This window comes from Ursus americanus, chromosome 26, assembly GCF_024610735.1.
Source record: "Ursus americanus isolate L20-20 chromosome 26, mUrsAme1.1.p, whole genome shotgun sequence".
NCBI classification, from domain to species: Eukaryota; Metazoa; Chordata; class Mammalia; order Carnivora; family Ursidae; genus Ursus; species Ursus americanus.
The window spans coordinates 12,893,917-12,906,405 of record NC_142152.1 but is presented as its reverse complement, the minus strand read 5'-3'; the positions used below and the strand labels follow the sequence as shown (position 1 = coordinate 12,906,405).

The window sequence follows — 12,489 nt, the reverse complement described above, 5'->3', positions numbered from 1 at the left end:
GGATCATAGACCTAAAACTTAAAATTGTATAAACCTAGAATAAAATCTTTGTGATCCTGTGCTAGGCAAAGATATCTTAGAATTAATACCAAGAACACAATCCTTTAGAGAACAACTTGATAAACTGAATTTCATCATAATATACCACTTTATTTTAAAAATAACCACAGAGGTATAGCCAGTTGCAAAAATACTATAGTCCCAAGTACGCTTTAACTAGCCTCCCTCAATGGTGATATGTCATATAGTACAATATCAAAGGCAGGAATATTAATATTTGTAGATTACTGATAACTAGTCTACGAATCTTATTCCGTTTTCAACAATTTTTTACATGTATTCATTTGTGTATATAGTTACATGCTATTTTATACCATATATAGATTTGTCTAATCACTACTGCAAAATATAGAACAGAACCATAAACTATAAAACAACTCCCTCGTATTGATCTCTGTATTAAAACCTGTATCTCCACACGATGCCTATCCCTGTTCCTGTGGCAACAATTAATCTACTCATCTCTGTAGTTTTTTTGTTTTTTTGAGAATGTTGTGTAAGTGTAATCATATAATATGTAACCTCTTGACATTGACTTTCTCTACTAAGCCTAACATTCTCCAGGTCCATCAGGTTGTTGCATGTTGCAACAGTTCATTCCTTTTTATTCCATTATTTGGAAGTACCAGAGTTTGTTCAACCATTAAAATAATGGGGGACATCTGGGTTGTTTCCTGGAGTTAGGCTATTATGAATAAAGTTCCTAATGAATATTTATATATAGGTTTTTGGGTGAACATAAGTTATCATTTCTCTGGGATACATGCCTAAGAGTATAATTGGTAGGCCATATAGGAACTACACATTCAATTTTATAAGAAGCTTACAGACTATTTTCCAGAGTGGCTGTACCATTTGACATTCTCATCAGCAATGTATGGAGAGAACAAGTTACAACCTTCCCAACATATGATATTATCATTATTTTTTAAATTTTAGTTATTTCAATAGGTTTGCAGTGACATCTTATTGGGATCTTAACTTGCATTTCCCTAATAGTTAATGAGGTGAAACATTTTATTACATGCCTATTTGCTATCCAATTCTCTTTGACAGAACATCTGTTCATGTATTTTGTCCATTCTATAATTGTATTGTGTATTCGTTTTCCAGGGCTGCCATAAAAAAATACCACAGACTAGGTGCCTTAAACAATAGAACTATATTTTTTCTCTATTCTGGGGTTAGATATCCAAGATCAATGTGTATCAGCACATAGTTTCTTCTGAGGCCTCTCTCCTTGGCATGCAGATGGTTGCCTTCCTGCTGTGCCCTCCAGGGTCATTCCTCCACCTGTTTTTGTCAGTATACTAATCTCCGCTTTTTATAAACACACCAGTCATATTGGAATAGGGTCCTTCTATATGACCTCATTTTTACCTTAATTACCTCTTTAAAAGCCCTATCTCCAAATACTGTTAGGACTTCAACATATAAATTTGGAGGGGGACACAATTCAGCCCAAACAGATTAATTTTCTTTTAATGTTGAGTTTTGAGAGTTCTTTATATATTGTAGATGTAAGGCCCTTGTCAGATATGAGGTTTGCAAATATTTTCTCCTGTCCATAGCTTATATTTTCATTATCTTAACAGGGTCATTTATAACAGTTTTTTGTTTTGATGAGGTCTAATTTATGTATTTTTCTTTTATGGCTTATATTTATGGTATTACATCCCAGAACTCTTCACTGACTCTGAGATACCAAAGATGTTCTCACGTATTCTTTTAAAAGTTATGTTATTAAAGATAATGCCAAATTTCTGCTCTTCATAAGACACTGTTAAAAAATGAAGTCATAGACTGTGAGTAAATATCTGCAAAGTATATATCTGATTTACATTCAAATCTATACTCTAATCTCAATGAAAAGGAAAAACTCAAAATAATGAACAAAAGATCTGAACAGACACTTCACAAAAGAAGATAGATGTTTGGTAAAAATAAATAATAAAGCCCCAAAAAAATTCCACTTAAAAAATCCTCAACATTAGTATTATTAGTAACTAGGGAAATACAAATTAAAACCAGATACAGCTAGATACCTATCAGAATAGCTAAAATTAGGGGCGCCTGGGTGGCTCAGTCGTTAAGCGTCTGCCTTCGGCTCAGGCGTGATCCCGGCATTCTGGGATGGAGCCCCACATCAGGCTCCTCTGCTGGGAGCCTGCTTCTTCCTCTCCCACTCCCCCTGCTTGTCTCTCTCTCACTGGCTGTCTCTGTGTCAAATAAATAAATAAAATCTTAAAAAAAAAAAAAAGAATAGCTAAAATTAAAAAGACTGATCACAATAAGTATAGGTGAGAATGTGAAGGAACTAGTGGTGGGATTAATACACTGCTGGAGGGAACAACTACACTGGTAAACAATTTGGTACTTTCTTAAAAAGTGAAACTTATACCTACTGAATGATCTAGTCATTCCAACCCTATAAATTTACCCAAATATATAAAAAACAAATATCCATACAAAGATTTATATATGTATATTTATAGCAGCTTTATTTGTAATAGCCTAAAATTAGAAATAACCAAATATCTATGAACAGGTAAATGGGTAAACATATTCTAGTATATCTACACAAAGGAATATGAGTAGGCAATAAAAAGGAATATTGATATGATCAACTTCCAAATAACTGTGCTGAATGAAAGGACCCTGTAAGAAAACCAACTATACACTACATGATCCCATTTATATAAAGTTCTAGGAAAAGGAAACTAATCATTGTGAAAGAAAACAGCTCAGAGATACATGGAGGTAGAGGGGAACCAAAAGAAAATGATTACAAAGGGGCACATGGACACTTATTGTAAATTCTTGGAGATTTGTAATGGATAGATTTACCATCCTGATTGAAGTGACAGCTTCAAAATAAATATATGTATCAAAATGTGTAAAATCATGCATTTTAAATGTACAGTTTACTATATGTCAATTATGCCTCAATAAAGCTGTTATTAAAAATAAATGGAGGGATGCCTGGGTGGCTCAGTTAGCTGAGTGTCCAACTCTTGATTTCTGCTCATGTCATGATCTCAGGTTTGTGAGTCTGACTCTACTGCTTGAGATTCTCTCTCTCCCTCTCCTCTCTCTCTCTCCCTCTCCTCCTCCCCCCACTCGTGCTATAAATAAATAAATAAAATCTTTTAAAATAATAAATAAATAAATTTAGGTAGAATCAACACCTAAATTAGAAGAACATATCAAGCTAGGGGAAGAAGAGCAAGACACAACTCTATGCCATTAATTTAAAAATAAAATTCTTAATAGATAAACAGTAAAAAAGTAAAAACAGGAAAAAATACAAGAGGAAGTTCTTGCTAAATAAGTATAGTTTCCATTTTACCAGGTAAATATAGTTATGGGGATGGATAGCGGTGATGGTTGCGCAACTATGTGAATGTATTTAATATCACTGAACTGCACACTTAAGAACAGTTAAGATGGTAACTTATATGTATTTTACTACAATAATAAAAAAAACTGGTACGGTTATATAAATATCAAGCAAAAAATATGCTTAAAGACAAAGACAGATTAAAAGGGATTTCTTAATGGTTAAAAAGGTCAATTTGTCTAATATACATACTACAACAAATCTCCAAAATATATGGATAAAGAATTGACAGAGCTAAAAGAATTTATTAATCCACAATCATTAGATACATTAAATACTTTAATGCCCTCTTCTCAGAAATGGAACAAGTAAAAAATTATTAATCAGTAACTATATAGGAGATTTGAACATTATCAACTAGGGTTTTTTGGTTTTTTTTTTTAAAGATTTATTCACTTCAGAGAAAGAGAAAGGGGAGGGGCACAGGGAGAGGGAAAGAGAATTTCCAGCAGACTCCCCACCTAATGCAGAGCCTGACTCAGGGTTCAATCTCTTGACCCTGAGATCATGACATGAGCTGAAATCAAGAGCCAGATGTTCAACCAACTGAGCCACCCAGCTACCCCATTATCAACTAATTTGACATAAAACATTAACAATAGCCAAAGCAATCTTGAGAAAGAATAACAAAACTGGAGGTATCACAATCCCAGATTTCAAGATACATGACAAAGCTGTAATAAACAAAACGGTATGGTGCTAATGCAAAAACAGATACATAAATCAATGGAACAGAATAGAGGGCCCAGAAATAAACCTACCTCTACATGATCAATTAATCTAGAACAAAGGAGGTAAGAATATATAATGGGGAAAAGACAGTCTCTTCAATAAATGTTGCTGGGAAAACTGGACAGCTACATGCAAAAGAATGAAACCAGACTACTTTCTTATAACATACACAAAAATAACCTCAATGGATTAAAGACCTAAATGTGAGACCTGAGACCATCAAACTCCTAAAAGAAAACATAGGCAATAATCTCTTGGACATCATGGATATGTCTCCTTAGGCAAGGGAAACAAGCAAAAATAAACTTTAGGGACTATACTGAAATAAAAGCTTTTGCACACCAAAGAAAACCATCAACAAAACAAAAAGGTAACCTACTAAATGGGAGAAGATATTGCAAATAATGCACCTGATAAAGAGCTAATATCCAAAATATATAAATAACTTAAACAACTCAACACGAAAAAAAAACCCAAATAATTCAATTAAAAATGGGCAGAGGACCTGAATAGACATTTTTCCAAAGAAAACATATAGATGTCCAATAGACACATGAAAAGATGCTCAAACCACTAATCAAGGAAATGTAAATCAAAAACACAATGAAACACCACTTCACACCTGTCAAATCGCTAAAATTCAATACAAGAAATAACAAGTGTTAGCAAGGATGTGGAGAAAAATGTAACTTTGCACCTTGTTGGTGGGAACGCGAATTGATGCAACCACTGTGGAAAACGGTATGGAGGTCCTTCAAATAATTAAAAACAGAATTACTATATCATCCAGGAATTTCATCACTGAGTATTTCAAAGAAAACAAAACCGCTAATTCAAAAAGATATATGCACCCCTATGTTTACTGCAACATTATTTACAATAGACAACGTATGGAAGCAAATCAAGTGTCCAGCAACAGATATAGAGAAAGAAGATATGGTTATAATGACACACACATTAGAATATTACTTGGCCATAAAAAAGAATGAGATCTTACTATATGCAACAACATGGATGGATGTAGAGGGTATAATGCTAAGTGAAATAAGTCAGTTAGAGAAAGACACATATTAATGATTTCACTCATGAAATTTAAGAAACAAATGAACAAAGAAAAACAGACAAAAACAACAGACTCAAATATAGAGAACAAACTGGTGGTTGCCAGATGGTAGGTGGGTGGAAGAATGAGTGAACTAGATAAAGGAAATTAAGAGTACACTTATTTTGATGAGCACTGAGTAATGTATGGAATTGCTGAATCACTATATTATACGCCTGAAAGCTAAAAAGAAAAAAAAATGTACTGAACATAACACACATGAAAAGCTGATACTCAAGGGTACATGAACACTTGCCAAACAGATGTTGTGCTTAACTACAGAATAAGTCTCAATAAATTATAAAGGCTGCAATTATACAAAGAGAACATAAACTGTACATCAGAAAACCTCAAGCATTACATTTAAAAAATCAATAAAATTAACTAGAAAATTCTCCAAATAGTTGTAAATTTAGTGATGTATTTCTTAATAACCATATGCCATAGAAGAAATCACAAGAGAAAAAAAATACTTAGAACAAATAAAATGCAACACGTCAAAAATTTCAAGAAGCAGATAAAGCATTTTGTAGGGAAACTTACAGTTTTAAAAGCCCATATTATTAAAAAAAATAAAAAAAGAAAGTTTAAAATCAAAGATCTAAGTTTCTACCTTAAGAATCTGGGTGGGGGTGAGGGTGGGGGAGCAAACTAATTCCAATGTAAATTAAGGAAAAGGAAATGATGAAAGAACAGAAACCATTGAAATAAAAAACAATAGAGAAAATCACATCAATAACTGGGTCTTTGAGAAACCTTACTAAATTGATAAACTTGTGGCAAGACTGAGAAAAAAAGACAACACACACATGACAAATGTCAAAATTAAAAGATCTGATATACATCGTAAAAGATTATACAGACATTAAAAGTATATGGGGATATTAATATCTCATAATCATATACATAAAAATGATAAACGTAGTAATATATTAGCACATTAAATCCAGTGACTACAAAATACATTTCAGCCAAGTTTATTAGAATGTAAGGTTGGTATAATATTTCAAAAGCCAATGGATGTAATTTACTGCATTATTATTTTCTCTTTTAAAGGAGAAAAACAGGATTACCTCATATTTGTAAAAAAAAAAAAAAGTTTTAATAAAATTCAACATCCATTCATGCTAACTCCTCTGAATCAACTAGTAATAGAGGAAACTTCCTTATTTGGTATCTACAAAAGATACCTACAAAAACCCTAAAGCAAACATTATAGTTAATGGTGAAATGTCAAAACCTTAACCTTTCAAATTGCAAATGAGACAAAAATATCCACAATTATCACTTCTATACAAAAATGAACTAGTGGTGCTAGGCAGTACAATAAGGAAAAAATGCAAAGAATGCACAGATAAACTATGAGAATTAAAAAGTGAACTGAACAGAGGGAAAACTGAAAGGGAAATCATCAGAGAGGAAGAAAACCATGAGAGACTGTTAACTATAGGAAACAAACTGAGGGTTGCTGAAGGGGAGGTAGGTAGGGGAATGAGGTAACTGGGTGAAGGGCATTAAGGAGGGCACATGACAGTGATGAGCACTGGGTGTTATACGCAACTGATAAATTATTGAACACTACATCTTAAACTAATGCTAATTGAATTTAAATAGAAAATTTAAAAATAAATAAAAAGTGAAGTTAGCAAAATTGAAGGGTATAAGGTTAATGTAAAAAAGTAATAGCAACAAGCAATTAGAAATGAAGATTTTTAAAATGATACCACTTACAAAAAAGCATCAAAAGATATCACATAACCAGGAATATGTCCAATGAAAGATATGCAAAATCTCCACACTAAAAATTATGCACTTTATTCAGAAAATTAAAATGCCTAAGTAAATGGAAAGAAACATCAAATCTATGAATTGGAAAGCTCAGTATTTTAAGATGTATCTTCATTCATTTACATCTTAATTAAGGATAGTAAAAAAATTCAATGATATACAGTAGGTTTTAATGTGGAAATCAGATGGCAGTACTACGCTGTAGTTAAGAGCATTTAGGCTTTGGAGTCAGTTAGGCCTAGGTTTGAAATCTTGTTCTATTACTTCCTACTCATTTGGTCTGGGACAAGTTACTTAACCCCAAAGCAGCTTGATTTCCAAACTTAATTGTTTCTTGGGAAACCCAATTAATTCATCATGAAAAGTTCATTTACTACTATGTTATTTTTATTGTCAAGGTCTCAAAACTTACATGTGGAAGAGCTGAGCTTTGATTCTAGGCAAGCTGGTTCTAGCGTTTGTACACAAACAGCGAGTTTGTACTCTCTCAAAACTGTCAGACTAGCAAAAACAAAGGTGAATTATATACTATCATCAAAAAGCTTTCAGTTGGGAGAGCTTAATCTCAAACAAGCAGCACAAGGATTAAAATTAAGTGATGATAACACTAGATATTTGTGAGTATATGAAACAATTGGAACTTTTATGCATTGCTGTTGGGAATTAAAAATCATGCAACTACTTTGGGAAAAGGTTTGGCAGTGTCTTATAAAGTTAAAGATACTATTTGACCCAATAGTCCTGCTTATATTTATTGAAGACCAATGAAAACATACAATTTTCATTCTTCAAAGAATACATGCTTGTGAATTTGCCTACTCACTAAAATTCATTTGTAACCCAATAATCAATACTGACAATGCTTTCACAATAATCTGTAGACAGGAAGAGAATAAAGAAAAATTTGAGTTGTCTGATATTCTCATTTGAAGCTGAATAAGGTAACACTTCACCTTGTTTTAACTTTGATACTGTAAGTGAGTCTCCTGTTTGTAGTCTCTTTAGTTCCATGTTTCTTATGTTACTGTGCTTTTTGTTGGGGATATGCTCTTTAGAATGGCCCCTAGCACAGTACTGAAGTGCTATCAAGTATTATGAGTGCAACAAGGCCATAATGTGCATTAAGGAAGTACCAGTTTAAGATAAGCTTCATTTACACATGAGTTGTGGTGCTGTTGGACATGAATTCAGTGGTTAACGAATCAACAATATATATTAAAAAGGTGTCTTTAACCAGAAACACACAAGAAATAAGTTTATTGATCAGTTGACAAAAATACTGTGATCAGAGGCTCATAGGAACCTAATCTATTATTTCCTTTAGAAGAAATGGTTCAGTATTAGCTAATTCAATGTTCACAGTATGACTTTGTAGAACACAAATATTGCAAATAATGAGAATCAACTGTATCCACAAAAACACATATGCAAATATCCATAGCAGTTGTACTGACAATAGGCAAAAACTGAAAATAACCGCAAATGTTCATTAACTAAATAAACTGTAGAATAGTCATACAAAGCAACAGTACTCAGAAATAAAATGGGAATAACAAGCAATAACAAAGGATAAGTATCAGAAACATTATGCTGAGCAAATGTAGCCTTACACAAAGAGCATACTTCCATTTACATAGGACGAATATGAAAGATATGACAAATATATAGTGAAAAAATTAAACAGTGCTCGCCTCAGGGTAGGAAGACTGACTGGGAACGTGCATGCGAAACATGCTAGAGACAAAAACATTCTTTATTATGAAAGTGGAGGTAGTTTCATGTGTGCACTTAATTGCCAAACACTACACAGCTAACATTTATGAATTTTAATGTATGTAAATTTTACCTCAAAGAATTCACAATGACTGAGTGGAAACTGGACATGGAGGGAGACGTAAGTGAAATAAGAATGTCATAATAACTGCTATCTCTGGGTGGATGATGGATACATTGGGGTATATCATACTGTTTATATATTCCTTAAATTTTCCAAAATGAAAAGTTAAAAAAATAATAAGAGGAGTAGCAAATACACAGAGGAACTACAAGAGAGAAAAGGAGCTTTATAAAAAAGAAAGTTAAAGTAAAACTGGGTTTGAATGCCTTCGCAGAGAAGTCATTAGAACTGAGAATATTTGGTATATTTTGAACATTAGACAAAGGCCACTACAGAAGAAGAAACCAGTGTTAAAATCATAAAAGTACTATTGATGTTGTACTATTAGTACTATTGCACTATTAGTATTATTTAGGGAACATTCTGGCTTACCTAAAAGGTCAAGAAATGAATAATGGGAATTTAAAAATGAAAAAGAATGGGAGAAAAACCTGAAAAAGTAGATGTAAAATGAAATCATCAAAAACAAGCCCGAAATGTTAGGCCAAAGAAACACACTGGGAAACAGGGAGTCATTTTGCACATTTGTTACTTGGCAATGACAGGGTCAGAGCTAAGCTACAGAAACTTTAATCTGACAGTAACGTGAAGGATAGTGTAGAAGCACTACAATGTTCCTGTAAAAGATAATAACGCTTTAACACAACAATGACAGGGAGATTAGGGAGCCAAAGGCACAGGCATTTTAATTGGTAATTGATGGCTAAGATCTTCAAGAGAGCAGTGATTAAGTACCCAGCTCTGAAGAGCACTAAGATTCTTTTCCACAGCACAAAATAACACTGAAAACACCAACCTACTGAAAACAGAATATGGTAAAGTCTGATGCCAATTTCCTCAAGATCTACAACTGGAAGTGTTAAATTTACAACTAGATGTGTCAATCCAATAATGTTGGAATTTCAGTTTTGTGTGTTGTTTTAAAAATAACCTTGTTATGAAACTGAATAAAAGCATTAGCAAGGATTCCAGATTTGCCACAAAGTATTCCAAATAGCAATGAGTATAATTTCTATGCTCCATTGCCCTTAAAGAAATGCTATTAAAACAAAAGGGGTTTATATTGGTGTTAAGAGAATCTTATCCAGTAAATTTCCTTAGTATAGCCCCCACCACCACTACCAACAATGGCTGTTGCCCTGAAAACTGCTTTATACTCAAGGTAATAAACCTTAGTCAACACAAGTCACCACTGTCCCTCATGTAACTTCTAAGGAAGGAAAAAAAAGAAACACATTACTAAATTACTAGTAAAAACTGCCCTACATATAACCCTAAACTATATTAGTTTCTTGCCTGGAAAATTTCTAGTCAAGATTAAATTCACAATTATTAAAGTTGCTTTTATTCTTTGAAGGCCTTTATAAGGAAAAACTATTGTACATCTTAATGACAACAAAAATATTTTCTTTAAACTAAATAATTTGAGATTGCACATAAGCATTTCTGGTATAAATACAGTAACATATTAAAGTAATCTTCTAAAGGAAATAGCAAAATCTGCTTTTCTAAAATGCTTTTGAGAGACAGACATCTAAATTTATATTTTAATTATACTGCAATTATCGCCAGAAACAAGATTTCATTTAATGGATATCATTCTATAGCTTAGTATACACAAAGTAACTATTTTAATATTTTAATATCAAAAGTTTAATATTAAGTTGTGCTTGTGGGTGTATATTCATTCCCATCTGAATACACACACACACACACACACACACACACACACACACACATGCACACACACAAATTATGCACATATGTTATACATAGTAAATTTCCCAACTTTTGCTAATGGAGATAATCCACAAAGGGAGAGAAACTTCAGAAAATAAACTTAAATGAGAGTAAGGAAAAGTAATGACAATAAGTAATGAGAGTAATAAGAGTAAGCAACATACATTCCCATAGCATACGTTTACAAATTCAGATACTAGAGCCAGAGTTCTTACATTCTAATAGTGGTTCTACCACTTATACTTTGTATGAACTCTGGCAAAATTTCTAACAATCACAATTCCTCACCTATAAAATAAAATACAACCTCCAGTTCATTCTCAACATTGTGGGAATTAAATGAGATGATCCAGTTAAGGTGCTTAGTCTGACATACAGGCTAATATTAAACCCAAATGTTCATACCCTAAAGCCATGTCAACTAATACATTCAGAAGGTAGCACAGACGCATATCTTGTTACAGTGGACAATGTAGAGCTGACTGCCCATAAAGGACTGGAATATTCTCCTCAGGTACCATTAACATTAATGACAATATATGTAATCAAATTGTTAGGTATGAAGAAATAAAAGCTTCTTTCTTTAAATTCAAAGCTTTCAATTTGAGGAAATATAAGATTCCTTTGTTGTATCTACAACTGACTTACGTAGAAATAGAATAATAATGAAAATAAACAGTATTTTCTTTAGACAAGTGACTTCCAATTTGTCAAATATTTATTGATTATATATCACCCAGACAAATATTTGAAGACATAATTTGATAATATTTAAAAGTATACTGCAAAGCACAATCAATGTATGATTTCAAATCCCATTCTGTTAAGTCTAAAAAAGAGTAATCATGTACAAAAAATTACACATAATGAGGCTCAGCCTAACACTGCTCATAATATAAGTGGATATAACTAATGGCCAACTTTTGGAGATTAGTCATATTATGATACAGGCATTCAACAGAAAATTATATAATCATTTAAATGGCATGGGAAAATATTCATAAAGTTGAAAAATGCAAAGAACAAAAAAGACTTCTTACAGTATGATCCGAAGTCTGTAAATATTTACATGTGTGTACATATACACACATAGAGAAAACAAAACTGGAAGGAATTACATCAAAATGTTATGATTACTTTTGGATAGAAGGGATGCATAAATTTTTCATTTTCTTCTTTGTGTGTTTGCATTTCTCAAATTTGATTATTTTATTATTAAAAGGTTAGACTTTTTAGAAATGTTATTCTTTTAATTTTTACCCACATATAGATTTCCTGCCACCTGTCACTGAGACTGACAGTGTGATCCTATGCTTATGAAGATAATTTTTTCAATTTTCTTTAATGAAATACATTGCATCCCCATTTCAGCCTCATAAGGCTGCTATGTGTAATAGAGAGAACCAATGTTGAACACTGGATCAAAAACACAATGTCTTGTGGGACAAAAAGCGTGACCAACAACGAATACTAAGCAATCTATAACTCCCATTTCAAAATGCTCAATTTTATTGGCCTTTGATTGAAGCCTTTGTGATGCTTAAATGTTGTCTTCTACGTCTCCGCCCTAAAATATGTGAGTCCAATAAGCTCACAAGTTTATTAAAATGTTCCATTTTATGTGGTAGTAATTTGTCCTTCTGACCTTGAATTTTACCTGTTACCTAAATCAAATCATTTTGTCAGAAATCAGTATTTATTACTATAGTCATTAAAATGGAATTGGAATAAATAACTTCTAAAGTTCCTTCACTCAAGATTTTATAAAAA

At 32.5% G+C, this 12,489-nt stretch overlaps 1 protein-coding gene across 18 annotated transcripts in view; it reads right to left on the bottom strand.

Moving 5' to 3' along the window:
• The window catches only part of GPHN (gephyrin), a 603,483-nt gene that overhangs the window by 503,573 nt on the left and 87,421 nt on the right, over nt 1-12,489 (bottom strand). The gene's annotated exons all lie outside the window — the stretch shown is intronic.